This window comes from Haliotis rufescens, unplaced genomic scaffold, assembly GCF_023055435.1.
Source record: "Haliotis rufescens isolate VD_foot unplaced genomic scaffold, xgHalRufe1.0.p SCAF_18, whole genome shotgun sequence".
Lineage (NCBI taxonomy): Eukaryota > Metazoa > Mollusca > Gastropoda > Lepetellida > Haliotidae > Haliotis > Haliotis rufescens.
The window spans coordinates 17071162-17096418 of NW_025963868.1; the positions used below are offsets into that span (position 1 = coordinate 17071162).

A 25257-nucleotide genomic window follows, 5' to 3' on the forward strand; every position below is an offset into this window, starting at 1 on the left:
ACACAGATCACTGGATACATGACACATATGGTACATGGCACATTTAAAATCAATAACATCACATATCACAAACGAAAACATTACATGACACAGATCACAGGATACATGACACAGATCACAGGATACATGACACATATGGTACATGGCACATCACACATCACAAATATGCAAATAATCACATCAGATATCACAAAAAATATTACACGGCACAGATCAAAGGGTACATGACACATCCCAGAAAGAAGTCAGACCTTGTGCTGTCCGTCAAAACAACGTTGGCCCAACGTTGATAGACATCGTTGGTCCAACGTTAGATTACGCCTGTTTTATTACTCAATACCTCCCAGGCAGCTTGAAATGTTTGTACCAATCTGATTAAATTATCAGGTATCAAGCAGTAAATTCTGCAAGCTGAATTCACTCTGAACTCTATCCGAGGAAGAGTATGTCAATTAAATGCGCTGTCTTCTGGCAGGGTACCTCGGTATACATAGTTTCAAATACGGCCAAGACAAAATTCAAAATGTTTTTAGTTACGCGAACAATTTCGTGATACAACATTTACTTTCCAAAAGAACTTTCAAGACTATGCGCAAATTGTTCACATATGTTTCAACACTTTTAAAAGATATATGATTTTCACACGAGTTTGCAAATTAAAAATCATGAGACAAAAAGCCAGGCACGAATTGAAACATTTAATTTTCCTTGGCCTTACCCCATACATTCAGCATTGAGAGCAACACTGAGACAGGCAAAATAGTCCATGCATCGGATCTCCTATGATTCATTGCCTTGATCCATTAAAAATTATGATAACAGCAACAAAATGAGTTTAGGTGACCTTTATTTATTTGTTAAATGACAAGTCAGACCCAAGTGGTTGAGGAGCCTTTTCAGTCCTCAAATGAGGAATCAGACGAACTTATCACAGGGATGATCTTCAACCTTATCCATGGTCACTGCTTTTGCCTTGGTAACTGAATAAAACAATGACACAAATATTATAAAATTACAAGGTAAGGGACATATTTTGACATAAAAAAGTTGCCTTGCCCCAAATAGTTATTTGTTGTTTGTAAAAAGTCTCAGCAGTGCTTCCTCCACCCGTTCAAGTCATTAAATTGTTAAAAACTGCTAAAACTGGGAATGGCATGGACATTAATATCATGATGCTGTTGGATCGTACGTTGGCAGAAAAGCTTTTAACACTAAAATGAACAAGGGGAACCTCGACTCATTCATTTTTCAAAGTTCAAAACATGAAACAAATAATATTTGGTCCGAAAATACGCATATCAATATCAACATTTGCACGGCTCCTCTCATATTTGTATAGAAAGTGTTTCTCACATTTGGAAAGAATCCATGTGGCAGCTCTCAAGTAAAAGGTAGCACAAACATAGAATAATAAAACATTCTATGTTCAAAACATGTAAAAATTTCATATTGTTTCATAAAATAAACATATCAAAATCAACCTTTGCACTACTTCTCTCCAATTAATGTTTCAAATTAAAAGTAGCTCAATGTTAAATGAAAAAAACAAACATTCAAAATTCAAAACATGTAAAAAATCATATTGTTTCATAAAAAACACATATCAAAATCAACATTTGCACTGGACCTCTCCTATTTGTATAAAAAGTGTTCCTCAAATTTGGAAAGGATCCATGTAGTAGTTCTTAACTTAAAGGTCGCACAATGTTGAATAAAAAAACAAAAACATTCTAAGTTCAAAACATGTACTAAATCCTATTGTTTCATAAAATACACACATCAAAATCAACCTTTCCACTGCATCTCTCCAATTAATATCTCAAATTGAAGGTCGCACAATGTTGAATTAAAAAGAAAACATTCTTAGTTCAAAACAAGAAAAAAAATCACATTGTTTCATTAAAATATACATATCAAAATCAACTTTTCCACTGCACTTACACCAAAAAAATGTCTTTGAAAGGACAGACAGATATCTTTGGTATGGTTTTATCAACCCGCCCTTTTAGTTGGGGGTATCATTGAATAAGAAACATCTAAATTTTTATTATCAATGATGTTTTCATATATTTTGCAGGGAACATCACACATTAACACAATCACATCACATATCGCACAAAAAACATGACATGACACATATCAAAGGGTACATGACACATATGGCACATGGCACATCACAATATACAATAAATCACATATCCAAAAACATATATGACACAGATCACAGGATACATGACACATATGGTACATGGCACATCACACATATAAAATCAATCACATCACATATCACAAACAAAAACATTACATGATACAGATCACAGTATACATGACACATATGGTACTTGGCACATCACACATCACACATATAAAATTAATCACATTGCATATAAAAAAAAATAATATTTAAATTCAATAACACATATCACAGGATACATGACACATATGTCAGATGGCAAATCACAAATATACAATTAATAACATCACATATCACAAAAAATACATGACACAGATCACTGGATACATGACACATATGGTACATGGCACATAACGCAAATACAAAAAATCACATCTCATATCTCAAACAAAAACAGTACATGACACAGATCACAGGATACATGACACATACGGCACATGGCACATCATAAATGTACAATGAACCACATATCACGAAAATACGTTACATGACACAGATCACTGGATACATGACACATATGGTACAGAGTACATCACATATATAAAATCAATCACATCGCATATCACAAACAAAAACATTACATGATCCAGATCACTGGGTACATTACACATATGGTACATGGCACATCACACATCACACATATAAAATTAATCACATTGTATATAAAAAAAAAAATAAAATTCAATGACACATATCACAGTATACATGACACATATGTCAGATGGCAAATCACGCATATACAAATAATCACATGACATATCACATAAAAAAACCATAACATGACACGGATCACAGGATACATGACACATATGGTACATGGCACATCACACATTACAAATATGCAATTAATCACATCAGTTAAAAAATATTACACGACACAGATCACAGGGTACATGACACATCCCAGAAAGAAGTCAGATGTTGTGCCGTCTGTCAAAATAACGTTGGCCCAACGTTAGATTACGCCTATTTTATTCCTCAATACATCCCAGGCAGCTTGAAATGTTTGTTCCAACCTGGTTAAAATATCAGGTAACAAGCAGTAAGTTCTGCAAGCTTAATTCACTCTGAATGAACTCTATCCGAGGAAGAGCATGTTAATGAAATGCGCTGTCTTCTGGCAGGGTACCTCGGCATAAATAGTTTCAAATACGACCAAGACAAAATTCAAAATGTTTTTAGTTACGTGCACAATTTTGTGATATAATATTTACTTTCCAAAACAACTTTCAAGACAATGTGCAAATTGTTCACAAATGTTTCAACAATATTTAAAGAAACATGATTTTCCCACGATTTTGTAAATTAAAAATCATCAGCCTGGCACAAAATGAAACATATAATTTTCCTTGGCCTTACCCCATACATTCAGCATTGAGAGCAACACTGAGACAGGCAAAATAGTCCATGCATCGGATCTCCTATAAGTCATTGTCTTGATCCATTAAAAAATATGACAGCAACAAATTGACAATAGAATTCGGGTTCAGGTGACCTCTATCTATTTGTTAAATGACAAGTTAGAAATTGGGCCGAATGGTTGAGGAGCCTTTTCAGTCCTCAAATGAAGCATCAGACGAACTTATCACTCTCAAGTAAAAGGAAGCACCCATGTGGCACTTCTCACTTTAAAGGTCGCACAATGTTGAATTAAAAAAAACACATTCACAACTTGTAAGAAAATAATATTGTTTCATAAAATACACATATCAAAATCAACATTTGGACTGCACCTTTTTTATTAGAATAGAATGTGTTTCTTACATTTGGAAAGAATCCATGTTGAAGCTCTCAAGTAAAAGGTAGCACAAACATGGAAAAAAAACGATTCTTTTTTTAAAATGTGAAAAGGAAATCTACAGGCGATATATCTCCTTTTTACTATCCCATCACACCACGAAATCCGGTTGAAATGTAGTGATTTTGTACCCATAATTTCTGTTGATTGAATACCCAGAATAAGGTTTGCATTAGTTTCAAAATATATGTAAATATTAGTTTGCAATATACATGTAACAAGAAATATAATTATATAGCTCGATTGTTATATATTCATTGGAACAAAATCATGTAGCATTTTGGGTAGAAAATATTTTTATGGTACATCACAAACATCACGTGTATCTTGTTTCATCCGTTCTGAGAGGGGCTGTCGGATAGCATAATGGTTAAAGTGTTCGCTCGTCACGCCGAAGACCCGGGGTAGATTCCCGACATGGGTACAATGTGTGAAGCCAATTTCTAATGTTCTCCACCGTGATATTTCTTGAATATTGAAAAAAGCGGCGTAAAACCATACTCACTCACCCACCCATCCGTTCTGAGAACCGGAGATTCTCAGAAAAAGTTTGTAAAGACTTTCTAAATTGTCCTTCTTGCAATGATAGACCAATAACACCATTATTTGGGTACAATTATGTCACATCAATATGTTATATATCTATCCCCGCCGCCCTGTTTAAAAAAACAATTCGAAAATCATCGAGCGTAGAATCCATGACTATTTCCGATTTCGGCTTCAAAACTTAGACTTCGATATGTACGATGCTGTATGTGCTTCCGATTTCAGCAAGGAGTCATAAAATTACAAATAGTTTGATTATTTTACATAATCTGCATTATGCTGCAAATAAATCGTTTTGTTACTATGTAAATAAGTTCAGATTATAAATAAACTTATTAAAGTTTTGATGCTTAGAAAGCTTGAGGCAGAAAAGTTTCAAGAGGATATTTCGAAGCAATGATTGCAAAGAATGTAATAAGTGGCACTTCTCTTGGGACACCCTGGGGGTTGAAGAGATCCAATAGGACGGTCACGAAGACACCCTGAAGGGAGACGATTTCTCAGATAACGTTTCGAGGCATTGACTGCTGAGATGGTATTCAGTGACACGTGGCACCTCACTTGCACGAATACACCCCAGAAGAGAGCTAAGAGGACATTTTGAGGCATTGGTTGCTAAAAAGATATTCAGTGACTCGTCACTGTCACGAAGGCACCCTTGAGGCATAAGATTTCTAAGAGGACCTTTCGAAGCATTTATTGTTAAGAAGCTATTCAGTGACACTTCACGGTCACGATGACATCCTGGAGGCAGAAGTTTTCTGATTGGACATTTCGAGGCATTGATTGCTAAAAAGATATTCAGTGACTTGTCACTGTCACGAGAGGCAGAAGGTATGAAACTGCACATCTAGAGGCATTGATTGCTAAGAATGTATCAAGTGGCACTTTTCTGACACGAATACACCCTGGAAGCAGAAGAGATCTAATAGGTCATTTCGAGGCATTGGTTGCTAAGAATATATTCAATGACACTTCACTGTCATGAAGACACCCTGGAGGCAGAAGAGATCAAAGTGCATATTTCGAGGCAGAAGAGATCAAAGTGCATATTTCGAGGCATTGATTGCCAAAAATATACCCTGAAGGCAGAAGTGTGCTAAGAGACATTGATTGCTGAAAAGATTCAGTGACACTTAATACCATTAATACTGTCACGAAGACGCCCTGGATACAGAATTCAATGAGGACATCTCCAGGCATTGATTGCTAAGAAAATATTCAGTGGTAATTGATTGCTGAAAAGATATTCAGTGACACTTCACTGTCACGAAGACACCCTGGAAGGAGAAACGTTTCAGTGGAACATGTCGAGGCATTGATTCCTGAACAGATATTCAGTGACACTTCACTGTCACGAAGACACCCTGGAAGTAGTAACGTTTCAAGAGGACATGTCGATGCTTTGATTGCTAAGAAGAAATTCAGTGGTAATTCACTGTCACGAAGACACCCCGGAGGCAGGACAGGGCCAATAAGCCATCTATGAGTTATGATTGCCAAAAAGATTTTCAGTGAAAATTCACTTTCACGACGGCGTCCTGCAGCTCATGAAGCAATTGTTTCCTAGAAGATATTCGGTGACAATTCACTGTCAAGAAGACATCCTAGAATTCTTGAACCAATGACTGCCAAGAAGATATTCAGTGGCACTTCACTGTCACGACGACACCATTGAGGCTGAAAGGTGCCTTGATTTCTTCTGGAAACATTGATGTCCAAGAGGATAGTCTTTAACAAATCACAGAAGAGACACAGACGAGTTGCAAGGACACATCTGGAGGCAATGTTTGCCTAGAAGCTGTTCAGTGGCAATTGACTGTCACGAAGAAACACTGGAAGCATTAGAGTGCCAACAAGACTTCTGGGGGCGGAAAATGACCTAGAAGACATCATTGAGGCAAAAGGCATCATCAGGAGACTCTCCAGGACCAGGTTTCTCAACTCCCATGGTCACTGGTACCCAAATAAGACCTCTGGAGACCTCGATCTAAGGGTCGGGTATGCTTCTGAGGCACGTTAGGTTCAGAGACTTAACACTCCACTAACCTGCACTAACCCGCACTAACAACCTGCACGTAGGCGCATCACTTTATAGAAAGACACTTCCAAATTCTTTAGATTTAGGTTCAAAATCGGGGATTGTTTGGTTGTCAGAGGCAGTGTCAGCCTCTTTGTATCCGCCTGAAGCATGCCTGACCACTGGATAACGATGGTCACACACTGGAGGCAAAAGGGGGTCAAAGAAGACTTATGAATGCAGTGATGCTGCTAATAAGATATTCAGTGGAAACTGACTGTCACGAAGGCACTTTGGAGGCAGAAGAGATCAACGTGCACATTTCGAGGCATTGTTTACCAAGAATTATTAAGTGGCACTTCTCTGGCACGAAGACACCCTGGAGGGAAAACAGTGACATTACGAATCTTGAGGCAATGAATGCCAAGAAGATATTCAGTGACACATCACAGTCACGAAGACACCCTGGAGGCAGAAGAATTCCATGAGGACATCCCGAGGCAATGATTGCCAAGAATAAATTGAGTGGCACTCACTGTCATGAAGACACTCTGGAAGCAGAAACGTTTCAAGAGGGCATTTCGAGGCATTGATTATTAAGAATATATTCAGTGACACTTCACTGTCATGAAGATATCCTGGAGGCATTGATTGCTGCCAAGAATATATCAAGTGACACTTTGCTGTCACGAAGACGTTCTGGAGGAAGAAAAGATTTCCAAGAATGTATTAAGTCGTACTTCTCCTTCACGAAGACAACCTGGAGGCAGAAGATTTCTAGGAGGTAATTTCGAAGCATTGATTGCTGAGAAGATATTCAGCAACACCTCACTGTCACGAAGACATTCTGGAGAGAAACGGTGACATAACGCATCTTGAGGCAATGAATGCCAATAAGATATTTAGTGACACGTCACTGTCACGAAGACACCCTGGAGGCAGAAAGATCCAAGAGGATATTTCGATTAGTATAGAAAGTGTTTCTTACATTTGGAAAGAATCTATGTAGAAGCTCTCAAGTAAAAGGTAGCACAAACATAGAATAATTAAAAAACATTCAAAACATGCATGTTCAAACCATGCAAGAGTTTCATATTGTTTCATAAAAGCAACACATCAAAATCAACCTTTGCACTGCACCTCTCCTATTTGTATAGAAAGTGTTCCTCAAATTTGGAAAGAATCCATGTAGCAGTTCTCCGGTTAAAGGTAGCATACTTTTGAATGACATATTTTGACATTAAAAATGTTGCCTTCCCCCAAATAATTATTTGATGTCTGAAAAAAGTCTCAGCAGTGCTACCTCTACCCGTCCAAGTCATTAAACTGTTCAAAATTGCTAAAACTGGGAAGGTGACATGGACAGTTATACCATGATGCTCTTGGATCATACATTGGCAGAAAAGATATTAACACTAAACTGAACAAGGGTAACCTCGACTCATTCATTTTTCAAAGTTCAAAACATGTACAAAATCATGTTGTTTCATAAAATACACATATGAAAATCAACCTTTGCTCTGCACCTCTCCTATTTATATAGACAGTATTCCTCAAATATTGAAAGAATCCATGTAGTAGTTCTCCGGTTAAAGGTAGCAGAATATTGAATTAAAAAACACACTGTCAGTTAAAAACATGTAAAAATTCATATTGTTTCATAAGTTATACATATCAAAATCAACATTTGCAATGCACCACTCCCATTTGTATAGAAAGTGTTCCTCAAATTGGAAATAATCCATACAGGAGCTCTCAAGTAAAAGGTAGCACAAACATAGAATTTAAAACAACATTCTGTATTCAAAACATGTGAAATTTCATATCGTTTCATAAAATATACATATCAAAATCAACCTTTGCACGACATCTCTCCAATTAATATATCAAGTTAAAGGTCGCACAATGATGAATTAAAATAAAACATTCTAAGTTCAAAACATGTACAAAATCATATTGTTTCATAAAATAAACACACCAAAATCTACCTTTGCACGACATATCTCCAATTAATATCTCAACTTAAAGGTCGCACAATGATGAATTAAAATAAAACATTCTAAGTTCAAAACATGTACAAAATCATATTGTTTCATAAAAAATACACATATGAATATCAAGCTTTGCTCTTCACCTCTCCTATTTGTATAGAAAGTCCTCAAATTTGGAAAGAATCCATTCAGCAGTTCTCCGGTTAAAGGTAGCACAATTTTGAATTAAAAAACACATTCTAAGTTCAAAACATGTAAAAAATCATATTCTTTCATAAAATAAATACATCAAAATCAACCTTTGCACTGCATCTCTCCAATTAATATCTCAAGTTAAAGGTCGCACAATGTTGAATTAAAAAAAACATTTTAAGTTCAAAACAAGTAAATAATCATATTGTTTCATAAAATACACATATCAAAATGAACCTTTTCACTGCACTCACACACAAAATGTCTTTGGAAGGACGGACAGACGTATATCCTTGGTATGGCTTTATCAACCGCCCTTTTAGATCTGGGATATCATTAAAAAAGGAAATATCTAAATTTTTATTATAAAAGATGTTTGTATATATTATTGCAGGGAACATCATACATTAACACTAAATCACATCACATATGGCAAAAAAAATAATACATGACACAGATCAAAGGGTACATGATACATATGGCACATGGCACATGGCACATCATAAATGTACAATGAATCACATATCACGAAAATACGTAACATGACACATATCACTGGATACATGACACATATGGTACATGGCACATTTAAAATCAATAACATCGCATATCACAAACGAAAACATTAAATGACACAGATCAAAGGGTACATGATACATATGGCACATGGCACATCATAAATGAACAATGAATCACATATCACGAAAATACGTTACATGACACATATCACTGGATACATAATACACGTTACATGGTACATCACACATCACAAATATGCAATTAATCACATCAGATATCACAAAAAATATTACACGGCACAGATCACAGGGTACATGACACATCCCAGAAAGAAATCAGACGTTGTGCCGTCCGTCAAAACAACGTTGGCCCAACGTTGATAGACATCGTTGGTCCAACGTTAGATTACGCCTGTTTTATTACTCAATACCTCCCAGGCAGCTTGAAATGTTTGTACCAATCTGATTAAAATATCAGGTATCAAGCAGTAAATTCTGCAAGCTGAATTCACTCTGAACTCTATCCGAGGAAGAGTATGTCAATTAAATGTGCTGTCTTCTGGCAGGGTACCTCGGTATACATAGTTTCAAATACGGCCAAGACAAAATTCAAAATGGTTATAATTACATGTATAATTTCGTGATATAATATTTACTTTCCAAAACAACTTTCAAGACTATGCTCAAATTGTTCACAAATGTTTCAACACTATTAAAAGATATATTATTTCCCAACGAGTTTGCAAATTAAAAACCATCAGACAATAAGCCCGGCACAAATTGAAACATTTAATTTTCCTTGGCCTTACCAAATACATTCAGTATTGAGAGCAACACTGAGACAGGCAAAATAGTCCATGCATCGGATGTCCTATGATTGATTGCCTTGATCCATTAAAAAATATTATGACAGCGACAAAATGACAGTCAAATTCTGGTTTAGGTTTACCTTTATTTATTTGTTAAATGACAAGTCAGAACTTGGGCTGAGTGGTTAAGGAGCCTTTTCAGTCCTCAAATGAGGAATCAGACGAACTTATCACAGGGATGATCTTCAACCTTTTCCATGGTCACTGCTTTTGCCTTGGTAACTGAATAAAACAATGACACAAATATTATAAAATTACAAGGAAAGGGACATATTTTGACATTAAAAAGTTGCCTTCCCCCAAATAATAATTTGATTTCTGAAAAAGATCTCAGCAGTGCTACCTCCACCTGTCCAAGTCATTAATCTGTTCAAAACTGCTAAAACTGGGAAGGTGACATGGACAGTAATACCATGATGCTCTTGGATCATACATTGGCAGAAAAGCTTTTAACACTAAAATGAACAAGGGTAACCTCAACTCATTCAAACAATATTTGTTCCGAAAATACACATATCAAAATCAACATTTGTACTGCACCTCTCATATTTGTATAGAAAGTGTTTCTCACATTTGGAAAGAATCCATGCAACAGTTCTCAAGGAAAAGGTAGCACAAAAATAGTATTAAAAACAACATTCTAGGTTCAAAATATGCAAAAAATCATACTGTTTAATAAAATACATATATGAAAATCAACATTTGCAATACATCTCTCCAACTGATATCTCAAGTCAAAGGTCGCACAATGTTGAATTAAAAAAAAACATTCAAAGTCCAAAACATTTACGAAATCATATTGTTTCATGAAATATACATATCAAAATCAACATTTGCAATGCACCTCTCCGATTTGTATGGAAAGTGTTCCTTGAATTTGGAAAGAATCCATGTTGTAGTTCTCAAGTTAAAGGTCGCACAATATTGAATTAAAAAACACATTCTCAGTTAAAAACATGTAAAAAATCATATTGTTTCATAAAATATACATATCAAAATCAACATTTGCAATGCACCACTCCCATTTGTATGGAAAGTGTTCCTCGAATTGGAAAGAATCCATACAGGAGCTCTCAAGTAAAAGGTAGCACAAACATAGAATTTAAAACAACATTCTGTATTCAAAACATGTGAAAATTTCATATCGTTTCATAAAATAAACATATCAAAATCAACCTTTGCACGGCATCTCTCCAATTAATATATCAAGTTAAAGGTCGAACAATGTTGAATAGAAAAACACATCCTAAGTTCAAAACATCTACAAAATCATATTGTTTCATAAATAAAACACACCAAAATCAACGTTTGCCCGACATCTCTCCAATTAATATCTCAACTTAAAGGTCGCACAATGATGAATTAAAATAAAACATTCTAAGTTCAAAACATGTACCAATTCATATTGTTTCATAAAAAATACACTTATGAAAATCAAGCTTTGCTCTTCACCTCTCCTATTTGTATAGAAAGTGTTCCTCAAATTTGGAAAGAATCCATGTAGCAGTTCTCCGGTTAAAGGTAGCACAATTTTGAATTAAAAAACACATTCTAAGTTCAAAACATGTACAAAATCATATTCTTTCATAAAATAAATACATCAAAATCAACCTTTGCACTGCATCTCTCCAATTAATATCTCAAGTTAAAGGTCGCACAATGTTGAATTAAAAAAACACATTCTAAGTTCAAAACAAGTAAATAATCATATTGTTTCATAAAATACACATATCAAAATGAACCTTTTCACTGCACTCACACACAAAATGTCTTTGGAAGGACGGACAGACGTGTATCCTTTGTATGGCTTTATCAACCGCCCTTTTAGATTTGGGATATCATTAAAAAAGGAAACATCTAAATTTTTATTATAAAAGATGTTTGTATATATTATTGCAGGGAACATCATACATGAACACTTAATCACATCACATATCGCATAAAAAAAATTACATGACACAGATCAAAGGGTACATGATACATATGGCACATGGCACATCATAAATGTACAATGAATCACATATCACGAAAATACGTTACATGACACAGATCACTGGACACATATGGTACATGGCACATTTAAAATCAATCACATCGCATATCACAAACATAAACATTACATGACACAGATTACTGGATACATAACACATTTGGGTACACACACATCACACATCACACATATAAAAAAAAAAAAAAAAATTCCATGAGACATATGACAGGATACATGACACATGTCACATGGCAAATCACGCATATACAAATAATCATATCACGTATCACAAACGAAAACATTACATGACACAGATCACAGGATACATGACACATATGGTACATGGCACATCACACATCACAAATATGCAATTAATCACATCAGATATCACAAAAAATATTACACGACACAGATCACAGGGCACATGACACATCCCAGAAAGATGTCAGACGTTGTGCCGTCCGTCAAAACAACGTTGGCCCAACGTTGATAGACATCGTTGGTCCAACGTTAGATTACGCCTGTTTTATTACTCAATACCTCCCAGGCAGCTTGAAATGTTTGTACCAATCTGGTTAAAATATCAGGTATCAAGCAGTAAATTCTGCAAGCTGAATTCACTCTGAACTCTATCCATGAAAGAGCATGTCAATTAAATGTGCTGTCTTCTGGCAGGGTACCTCGGTATACATAGTTTCAAATACGGCCAAGACAAAATTCAAAATGGTTATAATTACATGCATAATTTCGTGATATAATATTTACTTTCCAAAACAACTTTCAAGACTATGCGCAAATTGTTCACAAATGTTTCAACACTATTAAAAGATATATTATTTCCCCACGAGTTTGCAAATTAAAAACCATCAGACAATAAGCCCGGCACAAATTGAAACATTTAATTTTCCTTGGCCTTACCCAATACATTCAGTATTGAGAGCAACACTGAGACAGGCAAAATAGTCCATGCATCGGATGTCCTATGATTGATTGCCTTGATCCATTAAAAAATATGATGACAGCAACAAAATGACAGTAGAATTCTGGTTTAGGTGACCATTATTTATTTGTTAAATGACAAGTCAGAACTTGGGCTGAGTGGTTGAGGAGCCTTTTCAGTCCTCAAATGAGGAATCAGACGAACTTATCACAGGGATGATCTTCAACCTTTTCCATGGTCACTGCTTTTGCCTTGGTAACTGAATAAAACAATGACACAAATATTATAAAATTACAAGGTAAGGGACATATTTTGACATACAAAATGTTGCCTTCCCCCAAATAATAATTTGATTTCTGAAAAAAATCTCAGCAGTGCTACCTCCACCCGTCCAAGTCATTAAACTGTTCAAAACTGCTAAAACTGGGAAGGTGACATGGACAAAATATACAAAAAATCATACTGTTTAATAAAATACATATATGAAAATCAACATTTGCACTGCACCTCTTCTATTAGTATAGAAAGTGTTTCTCACATTTGGAAAGAATCCATGCAGCAGTTCTCAAGTAAAAGGTAGCACAAACATAGCATCAAAACAAAAATTCTGTGTTCAAAACATTCAAAAAATCATATTGTTTCATAAAATACACATATCAAAATTAACATTTGGACCGCACCTCTTCTATTAGTATAGAAAGAGTTTCTCACACTTGGAAAGAATCCATTTAGCAGCTCTCAAGTAAAAGGTAGCACAAACAGAAAATAAAAAATACATTCTGTGTTCCAAAGATGAAAAAAATTGATATTGTTACATAAAATGAACATATCAAAATCAACCTTCGCACTGCATCTCTCCAATGAATATAAAAAAGTGTTCCTTAAATTTGAAGAGAACCCATGTGGCACTTCTCACTTTAAAGGTCGCACAATGTTGAATTAAAAAAAACACATTCACAACTTGTAAGAAAACAAGTATTTGTCACAGAGTGACGAAATATCCCCCGCCTGTACACCATAGTACCAAATATGAAGACAATCCAGCGATTAGTTCTTGAGATATTGTGGCAACACCGTTTTCCAACTCCAAAAACAGATTTGCCTGCTGTGACCTTGAAAATGGGGTCAAGGTCACCAAATCTGACAGGTGTATGCGGTGTCTGTATATACACTATAGTTCCAAATATGAAGACAATCCAGCGATTAGTTCTTGAGATATCGCGGCAACACCGTTTTCTAACTCCAAAAGCAGATTTGCCTGCTGTGACCTTGAAAATGGGGTCAAGGTCACCAAAACCGACTGGTGTCTGCGGTGTCTGTATATACACCATAGTTCCAAATATGAAGACAATCCAGTGTTTAGTTCTTGAGATATCGCGGCAACACCGTTTTCCAACTCCAAAAGCAGATTTGCCTGCTGTGACCTTGAAAATGGGGTCAAGGTCACCAAATCTGACAGGTGTATGCGGTGTCTGTATATACACTATAGTTCCAAATATGAAGACAATCCAGCGATTAGTTCTTGAGATATCGCGGCAACACCGTTTTCTAACTCCAAAAGCAGATTTGCCTGCTGTGACCTTGAAAATGGGGTCAAGGTCACCAAAACCGACTGGTGTCTGCGGTGTCTGTATATACACCATAGTTCCAAATATGAAGACAATCCAGTGTTTAGTTCTTGAGATATCGCGGCAACACCGTTTTCCAACTCCAAAAGCAGATTTGCCTGCTGTGACCTTCAAAATGGGATCAAGGTCACCAAAACCGACTGGTGTCTGCGGAGTCTGTATATACACCATAGTTCCAAATATGAAGACAATCCAGTGTTTAGTTCTTGAGATATCGCGGCAACACCGTTTTCCAACTCTAAAAGCAGATTTGTCTGCTGTGACCTTGAAAATGGGATCAAGGTCACCAAAACCGACTGGTGTCTGCGGAGTCTGTATATACACCATAGTTCCAAATATGAAGACAATCCAGTGTTTAGTTCTTGAGATATCGCGGCAACACCGTTTTCCAACTCTAAAAGCAGATTTGTCTGCTGTGACCTTGAAAATGGGATCAAGGTCACCAAAACCGACTGGTGTCTGCGGAGTCTGTATATACACCATAGTTCCAAATATGAAGACAATCCAGTGTTTAGTTCTTGAGATATCGCGGCAACAAACAGGTGGGACGTACGGACGGTCGTGAATACTATATCCCCCGCTTCGCGCTTTCGCGCGGCGGGGGATAATAATATTGTTTCATAAAATACACATATCAAAATCAACATTTGGACTGCACCTTTTTTATTAGAATAGAATGTGTTTCTTAGATTTGGAAAGAATCCATGTTGAAGCTCTCAAGTAAAAGGTAGCACAAACATGGAAAAAAAACGATTCTTTTTTTAAAATGTGAAAAGGAAACCTACAGGCGATATATCTCCTTTTTACTATCCCATTACTCCCATGAAATCCGGTTGAAATGTAGTGATTTTGTACCCATAGGTTTTGTTGATTGCATACCCAGAATAAGTAAGCATTAGTTTCAAAGAAATACGTAAATATATTGAACCAAATTAACAACTTCACAATCCTAAAACTTTAACTTTTTGACAAGTTATCATTGTGGGCCCTTATTGTGTATTTAAACAGTAATGTCCAAGTATTGTCTTCAGATAACACACATTTTGTGCAGGTGAATCGATCAAAATCATGTGCACAGCACTATAGTGGTAAAAGTGGTTTTTCACCTGCAACTCGTCACGTGGCCATAATACCGCACGTGTTTTCAGCCATACTTGTTAGCAGTCATTAACAACAAAAAAGAAAAACACAAGAAAACAAAAGTCTTTACGGCCATTTGTCATGCCACGCCTTTCAATGTGAAACGTGAACGTGCCATCGGCATGTTGCAGACAGGAACGTCCGTAGCTGAAGTCACAAGGACGATGGGTTGTAGTCGACGGACTGTTTATGATTTACAGACGCGTCTACAGCAAACGGGTACCACCGCTGATCACCCTCGGCCAGGCCGACCACGTGTGATGTCACATGCAGAGGATCGATAGATGGTCTTACATCACCTCCGTAACCGATTTTTGACGGCTACATCAACCAGAAATGAACTGTTTAGGGGTAGACTGAGTGCGCAAACTGTTCGAAACCGTCTGAGAACTGTTCACCTTCAAGCACGACGGCCATACAGCGGGCCGATTCTGTCTCAATTACACAGACGACAACGTCAACTGTGGGCATAGCGACACTTACAATGGACTCAGAGGAATAGGAATCAAGTCGTCTTCAGTGATGAATCCCGATTTAATCTTTGATTTGCTGATGGTAGAACGAGGGTGTGGAGGCGCCGTCATGAACGTTACGCCCAGTGTTGTGTACAGGAAGTTGACAGATTTCGAGGCGGAAGTGTCATGGTGTGGGGTGCTTTCTGTGGCAATGCACGTTCCAGGCTTCTTGTCATCCGTGGCAACCTCAACGCTGCTGCTTACCGCGACCAGGTACTGGCACCAGAACTTCTGCCTTTTATGGCAGCACATGCACCCGGTTTGATCTTCCAACACGACAATGCCAGACCCCACACAGCAATTTGGACAAGGAATTTCCTTCCGAATGCGGGAGTCAACGTCATGGACTGGCCGCCAAGGTCTCCCGACCTCAATCCCATCGAACACGTCTGGGATGCTCTTGGCAGAAGTCTGCGCACTCTCCAGAACCAACCACAGAATTAGCAAGATCTTGGCACCATTTTGCAGCAACAATGGCGTCGTCTTCCCGATCATGTGTTCACAAGCATCAAAAGGTCCATGCGGAGGCATTGTGTGGCAGTTGTCAACGCAGATGGTGGCCATACACGCTACTGAACTTGTGTGCCAGCAGATGCTCGTGCTTGGGACTTATGATTTAAACTGTTGATGTTATTACGGAATACTGTAGGTGCTTGGAACAAATTATGGTTACCACCGTTAATTCAAATCCTTCTTTGGACATTAATGATTAAAAACTACCTTCTCTGATACATTTGTCCGTTGTATATCATATATGGGATTACTTTTAAAAATGTGAAGTTTTTAATTTGTCAAAAATATTTTGAGTGGCACTTCACAGTCACGAAGACAACCTGGAGACTGAAGAATTCTAAGAGCACATTTTGAAGCATTTATTGCCAAGAGTATACCAATTGACACTTCTCTGCCACGAAGACGCCCTGGAGGCAGAAGATTTTTGAGAGGACATTTCGAGGCATTGATTGCTAAGAATATATTCAATGACATTTCACTGTCACGAAGACACCCTAGAGGCAGAAGAGTTCCATCAGGACTGTAACGAAGACATCCTGAAGGCAGATTTCTAAGAGAACATTTCGAGGCATTGACTGCTGAGAAGATATTCAGTGACACCTCACTGGGAGGAAGAATGCCCAGAAGAGATCAAAGAGGACATTTCGAAGCAATGATTGCAAAGAATTTATTAAGTGGCACTTCTCTGTCATGAAGAGACAGCAGAAGAGATCTAATAGGTCATTTCGAGGCAATGATTGTTAAGAATATATTCAATGACACCTCACTGTCACGAAGACACTTTACAGGCAGTGGAGAACATGTCGAGGCATTGATTGCTAAGAAGATAGTCAGTGACCTTTCACTGACACGTAGACGCTCTGGAGGCACAAGAGATCCAAGAAGACATTTCGAGGCATTGATTGCCAAGAATATACCAAGTGACTTCTCTGTCATGAAGACACCAAAGAAGAGATCTTATAAGCCATTTCGAGGCATTGAATGCTAAGAATAAATTCAAGTGGCACTTCTCTGTCACGAAGACTCCTTGGATGCAGAAGAGGTTTAAGAGGACATTTCGAGGCATTGATTGCTAAGAATAAATTCAATGACACTTCACTGTCACGAAGACACCCTGGAAGTAGAAACGTTTCAAGAGGACATGTCGATGCATTGATTGCTAAGAAGAAATTCAGTGGTAATTCTCTTTCACGAAGACAAACTGAAGGCAGAAGTGTGCTAAGAGGACATTTCGAGGCATTGATTGCTGAAAAGATATTCAGTGACACTTCACTGTCACGAAGACACCCTGGAGGCAGGACAGGGCCAATAAGTAATCTATGAGTTATGATTGCCAAAAGGATTTTCAGTGAAAATGTACTTTCACGACGACGTCCTGCAGTTCATGAAGCAATTATTTCCTTGAAGATATTCGGTGACAATTCACTGTAAAGAAGACATCCAAGAACTCTTGAACCAATGATTGTCAAGAAGATATTCAGTGGCACTTCACAACGACACCATTGAGGCTGAAAGGTGCCTTGATTTCTTCTGGAAACATTGAGGTCCAAGAGGATAGTCTGTAACAAATCACAGAAGAGACATAGACGAGTTGCAAGGAGACTTCTGGAGGCATGGTTTGCCAAGAAGCTGTTCAGTGGCAATTGACTGTCACAAAGAAACACAGGAAGCAATAGAGTGCCAACAAGACTTCTGGGGGCAGAAAATAACCAAGAAGACCCCTTTAAGAATATGTCTGCCATAAGGCATCCTTTAGGCAAAAGGTATCACCAGGAGACTCTCCAGGACCAGGTTTCCCAACTCCCATGGTCACTGGTACCCAAATAAGACCTCTGGAGACCTCGATCTAAGGGTCCGGTATGCTTCTGAGGCACGTTAGGTTCAGAGACTTAACACTCCACTAACCTGCACTAACCCGCACTAACAACCTGCACGTAGGCGCATTGTTTTATAGAAAGACACTTCCAAATTATTTAGATTTAGGTTCAAAATCGGGGATTGTTTGGTTGTCAGAGGCAGTGTCAGCCTCTTTGTATCCGCCTGAAGCATGCCCGACCATTGGATAACGACGGTCACACACTGGAGGCAAAAGGGGGTCAAGAAGACTTATGAATGCAGTGATGCTGCTAATAAGATATTCAGTGGAAATTGACTGTCACGAAGGCACAATGGAGGCAGAAGAGATCAAAGTGCACATTTCGAGGCATTGATTGCCAAGAATTATTAAGTGGCACTTCTCTGGCACGAAGACACCCTTGAGGGAAAACAGTGACATGAAGCATCTTGAGGCAATGAATGCCAAGAAGATATTCAGTGACACATCACAGGCACGAAGACACCCTGGAGGCAGACGAATTCCTTGAAGACATCTCGAGGCATTGATTGCCAAGATTAAATTTAGTGGCACTTCACTGTCATAAAGACAGCATGGACGCATAAGGTTTCTTAAAGGACATTTCAATTCATTGGTTGCTAAAAATACATTCAAAGACACTTCACTGTTACGGAGACACCCTTGAGACAGAAGAATTCGATGAGGACATTTCGAGACATTGATTGCTGAAGATACATTCAGTGACACTTCAATGTCACAAAGAAACCTTCAGGCTGAAGAGTTGTAAGAGGATATTTTGAGGAATTGATTGCTAAGAATATATTCAGTGATATTTCACTGTCACGAAGACACCCTGGGTGCAGAAGAGTTCTGAAAGGAAATCTCGAGGCATGGATTGCCAAGAATGTATTGTTTGACATTTCAATTTAACGAAGACACTTATTAAACAGAAGAATTCCATAAGGACATCTCGAGACATTAAATGGAAAAAGTGGATTAAGTGGCACTTCACTGTTCACAAAGACAGCTTCGAGGCATAAGGTTTCTCAAAGGACATTTCAATTCATTGCTTGCTAAAAATACATTTAAAGACACTTCAAGGATACGGAGACACCTTTGAGACAGAAGAATTTCATGAGGATATTTCGAGGCATTGATTGCTAAGAATACGTTCAGTGACACCTCACTGTCAAGAAGACACCATGGATGCAGAAGAGTTCTCTCGAGGCATTGATTGCCAAGATTATATTGAGTGGCACTTCACTGTCAGGAAGACACCCTTGAGACAGAAGAATTTGAAGAGGATATTACGAGGCATTCATTGCTAAGAATATATTCAGTGACATTTCACTGTCACGAAGACACCCTAGAAGCAGAGGAATTTGATCAGGACATTTAGAGGCATTGATTGCCAAGAATATACTGAGTCAAATAAAAAAATTTCACATATTTAAAAGTAATCCCATATATGATATAAACCCGACAAATGTATCAGAGAAGGTAGTTTTTAATCATTAATGTCCAAAGAAGGATTTGAATTAACGGTGGTAACCATGATTTGTTCCAAGCACCTACGGTATTCCGTAATAACATCAACAGTTTAAATCATAAGTCCCAAGCACGAGAATCTGATGGCACACAAGTTCGGTAGCGTGTATGGCCACCATGTGCGTTGACAACTGCCACACAACGCCTCCGCATGGACCTTTTGATACTTGGGAACACATGATTGGAAAGACGACGCCATTGTTGCTGCAAAATGGTGCCAAGATCTTGCTAATTCTGTGGTTGGTTCTGGAGAGTGCGCAGACTTCTGCCAAGAGCATCCCAGACGTGTTCGATGGGATTGAGGTCGGGAGACCTTGACGGCCAGTCCATGACGTTGACTCCCGCATTCGGAAGGAAATTCCTTGTCCAAATTGCTGTGTGGGGTCTGGCTTTGTCGTGTTGGAAGATCAAACCGAGTGCATGTGCTGCAAAACAGGCAGAAGTTCTGGTGCCAGTATCTGGTCACGGTAAGCAGCAGCGTTGAGGTTGCCACTGATGACAAGAAGCCTGGAACGTGCATTGCCACAGAAAGCACCCCACACCATGACACTTCCGCCTCGAAATCTGTCAACTTCCTGTACACAACGCTAGGCGTAACGTTCATGACGGCGCCTCCACACCCTCATTTTACCATCAGCAAATCAAAGATTAAATCGGGATTCATCACTGAAGACGACTTGATTCCTATTCCTCTGAGTCCATTGTAAGTGTCGCTATGCCCACAATTGACGTTGACGTCTGTGTAATTGAGTCAGAATCGGCCCGCAGTATGACCGTCGTGCTTGAAGGTGAACAGTTCTCAGACGGTTTCGAACAGTTTGCGCACTCAGTCTACCCCTAAACAGTTCATTTCTGGTTGATGTAGCCGTCAAAAATCGGTTACGGAGGTGATGTAAGACAATCTGACGATCCTCTGCATGTGACGTCACGTTGCTGAGGATATATTCTATGATACTTCTTCGTCACGAAGACACCCTGGAGCCAGAAGAGATCCATGAGGACATCTTGATGCATTGATTACCAATAATTTTAAAATGGCACTTCCTGTCACGAAGACATCTTGGATGCAGAAGAGTTCTAAGAGGCCATTTCCAGGCATTGATTACTAAAAAAAATTAAATGACACTTCACTGTCATGAAGACACCCAGGTGGCAGAAGATTTCCATGAGGAGAAATCGAGGCATTCATTGCCAAGAATATATTTTGCATAACTTCACTTTCACGATGACACCGTGGAGACAGAAGAATTCCAATCGGCCGTTTTGAGGCGTTGATTACGAAGAATATTTTCAATGACACTTCGCTGTCATGAAGAGGTATGAAAGTTCCAAGAATGTTAATCTCGAAGCATTGATTGCTAAGAAGATATTCAGTGATAATTCACTGTCACGAAATTATTCGAGACCTCTTGAGGAAATGATTGTCAGAAGATATTCAGTGTCACTGTCACGAGGACACCCTGGAGACAGAACAGTGCCTTTCACTTCAGTGTCTATTTCTGCAGATATGTGTTAGGTCACAGTGACCTATTTTCAATGAAAAGCATGAACCATATTTTCGTTGTGACATAGAATTCCACCATGAGACTTCATATTGGGTTTTATATACTGGTTAACCCTTGAAAATATTGCAGTTGATATTGATAATGTCAAGGTCACGTGTTCTCAATAATAAAAATCGTTCAATGTAGTTACAATTAATTGAAATGACGAAGACCTACTATAAGGTCTAAATGACTAGGCAATCAAATGCAATTTCCCATAATAATCCCCAAAATGTTTTCACGTCGAAGGTCAGCATTCATGTTTGTTTGTTTGTTTGTTTGTTTTTGTTAAGTGTATTCTAGATTCTCTGGACATAGCACTGAAAAACATTAAAATGACACAAACCAATTAATTCCTAAGATCGATTGGTTGGCACGTCACTAGTTCAGCAATTATGATTTTACAACCAGTCCTCATCACCAGTTGTGGATGGACGACGTCCTGAGGGTGGCGCTTTGAATTGATGAGGTTTTGAGTGACCTTCTATGAAGATTAAGGTCACTGGATTGGTCTGTCTTAATGTACTTCTGACCGCCTCCGTGGTCTTGTGGTAGAGCGTCCGCCCGGAGAGCGGAAGGTCCAGGGTTCGATCCCGGGCCGCGTCATACAAAAAGACGTTAAAAGATTGTACTTGTTGTTACCCTGTCTGGCGCTCGGCATTAAGGGGCTAAAACAAGGACTGGTCGGCTCGGAGTCAGTATACTGTGTCTGAGTGGGGTATTCATGTTAAACTGCGGCATGGTATCTCAGTGAGCTAGCACTATAAATCGGCATCAGTCTGGACTAGTACAAGCAGCCACACACACACATACACGTGCATGCACGTCGCTATATAAGTGCAATAATCTTGGACGCGACGTTAAACCCAATTTCACCTCACTTAATGTACTTCTGCTCTTTCTGTACTGAGGAAATAATGTGTGTGTATAACATGTTTGTAAGAGCTTACACCTATGTTTTCAACTAAAAATAATCAAACATGTGATTCTCTTAAATTGAGGTCAAGGTCATTACACCAAAAGTGCTTATAACTTTCTGTTTATGGCAGCTTGTGGAATAACACTTTCTCTTTTGAAGTTGTCTTCTTTCCAAACGGGAAATGACGTCATTTAACTGGAAGTGCCAACAACTTTCTTAGTAATGTTGGTGCAGAACTGTTTTTAGGTTGTGATGCATTGAGCTTATGTTATGTTTGGCTTTTACTACAATTAAGTCAGTTTGTCTGTTTTCCCATTACAGAGGTGAAGTTATCAAACCAAGAGTGCTTACATTGACAGCTTGAGGCACAGGACTAATTTCTACTGCATTTGGCAACATGAGGTATCCGTGATGAATCTAAAACATGTATTGATGAGATCATCTGTCACTTGAGTAGATGGACGTTAAAATGGGTCATGATACACGTTTGTTGTGGTAAAGTTTTCGCTATTCAAGAAAAATTATGTAGGGACTAGTTCTGTGTTGCATGTAATTTAATATATTTATTCATATATGTTTTACATGTTTGTCCTTGCATCTGTTGGTAGTTGTAGAATAGCATTACTGTTGTAAATATGTAAGCTTAGTGCCATAAGGTAGAAATGGATCCCATACACCTGGGAATATTGTAACAATTTAAACCTTTAAAATTATGGTCGCGGTTGTTTGATCAACATCCATGGCGAGATGAAGTATGAAATGCATTGCTTTGATGCTGTCAGTGCCATTCAAATTGATTAGCAGAGACAGATAGCATTAATTATGAGAAACAATACGCGCTGATGGCTGAAAATCAATGTTACGACAATACTAATTCTACATGTCACCAATTTGTAAATGCTTACTTGTAACGTTGTCTTTCTTTTTCATTCAGTATGAATCACTTGATCCACCAAGACTTGAACGAGCTGTGGAGGACGAGTAGTTGGTACTTGACAAAAAGCCACTGTGATGGGCATTACTTGCACCGGGTACCACCTGGAAAACTCGCAGTTGTGCCCCGAATGATTGTGCACCGTCCTCTAATCACTCGAACGTGATGCCACACTTACAACTACTGTGGGACTAGGTGGTTTCAATATCATACTTGTGAGGCTGACTTTCATGAACTATAGTGTCACGCCATTTTTCTGTATCAAACCATGTATAATAAAATTATGAAAAATCCACCATTTGGTTTTCATTGTAGCTAATCGGGCATTTGAAGCCATGAGAGTATGAAATGATTTGTTGAAAATCTTGATATGATTCCCTAGTCTATCAGGCCAAATGATTTTCTCTTACTGCAAAATATATTGATTGACTACAGAGCCTAATGTTTCAACACCAACGTGTTGTTTACTACAAAAATTACTGCTGAGCGATATTTTAAAGTACATAATACAAAGTGGTAAATAATAAATGTCTGGCAGAAATTTCTGGAGGTATAAAAAAGATTCTTCCAGAAATTTCTGCAGTACAAAACAAATCAGTCAGAATTTTCTTCAGAAATGCATTTGAGCTCATTTGAGGAACATAAACTTTCCAATGTTCCTGTGTGTTCCTGTAGGCTCGATCCCTTTATGGTCATGTTCGGACTGCTGACCATTCCAAAGTTGTATCACCTCTCCTTCATGTAAGTTATATCCCAGCGTGTTACATGTAGGTTCATGCGGAGGATTGTTTGAAGCGGTACAGAACGTAGGAGAACCCAAATGTCAGTAAAATGATAAAATATAAAACCTAGCAAATTCGAAAATTAGGCTACAAAAAATACAGTGCTCTCGCTGTCAGTTGACAATGCATTTGTTTAAAAACAACTCTCTATGATCACACATATCTTCACACCGCGATTAAGTTGTAACCAGGGTGAAATATTCACGTGAAACGTGTGACGCACCGCCTGAGAAGGGATGTATCAGGGTGTTTCTGTTCAAATAATGTTTTCTCATCAACTGACCTGACATAAATGATCAAACGTGCTCCATTCATTCAATATTTGGCAAGAAATGACATATGTTCTCTTCTATGGAAACTCATTGAAACACAAAGAAAGTAGTTCCTGCAGCTTCGTTTTATTGAAAATGTTTCCACTGACGCGTACAGCAAAACTCAGCGTTCTAAATGAGCGAAACCACAACATGGACAAATCAGAATATTTTAGCGAAGTGACTTATGCTTTTAAGGACAAAAGACACATCAACAGCCACTGTTTTATTCGACTATGTAACGTTACAAAAACATCAGTTGAAAAAAGAGGAAGTGAGAAATATTAGGAAACAAAAAGTGAAACATAAAAGGTAGCCAGTTCCTGGGACTACATATCACCAATTCTGAGTCACTCGGGTGAATGAGAGAGCTCAGCATTATTCAGGACGTAAAATGTTAAAATTGCAGAATAAAGTAGTTTAACTATGTGCTGCTTGTTGGTCAGTTCGGGAAACATGCGTCTACGGGTAATTGATGGGTGGTGACATCAGAAACCCTGGATCTGCCTATGCCTCTGCTTGCTACACAAT

The 25257-nt window shown here is 38.1% G+C and overlaps 1 long non-coding RNA gene across 1 annotated transcript in view; it reads left to right on the forward strand.

Annotated features, from left to right (window-relative positions):
• LOC125381528 overlaps positions 1-24966 on the forward strand; it is an 88550-nt gene extending 63584 nt beyond the window's left edge. The window contains exons 2-3 of the long non-coding RNA XR_007221849.1: positions 23021-23101; positions 23634-24966. This is a non-coding gene — a long non-coding RNA (uncharacterized LOC125381528). The remainder of the gene's footprint in view (positions 1-23020; positions 23102-23633) is intronic.
• The last annotated feature ends 291 nt before the right edge of the window (positions 24967-25257 follow it).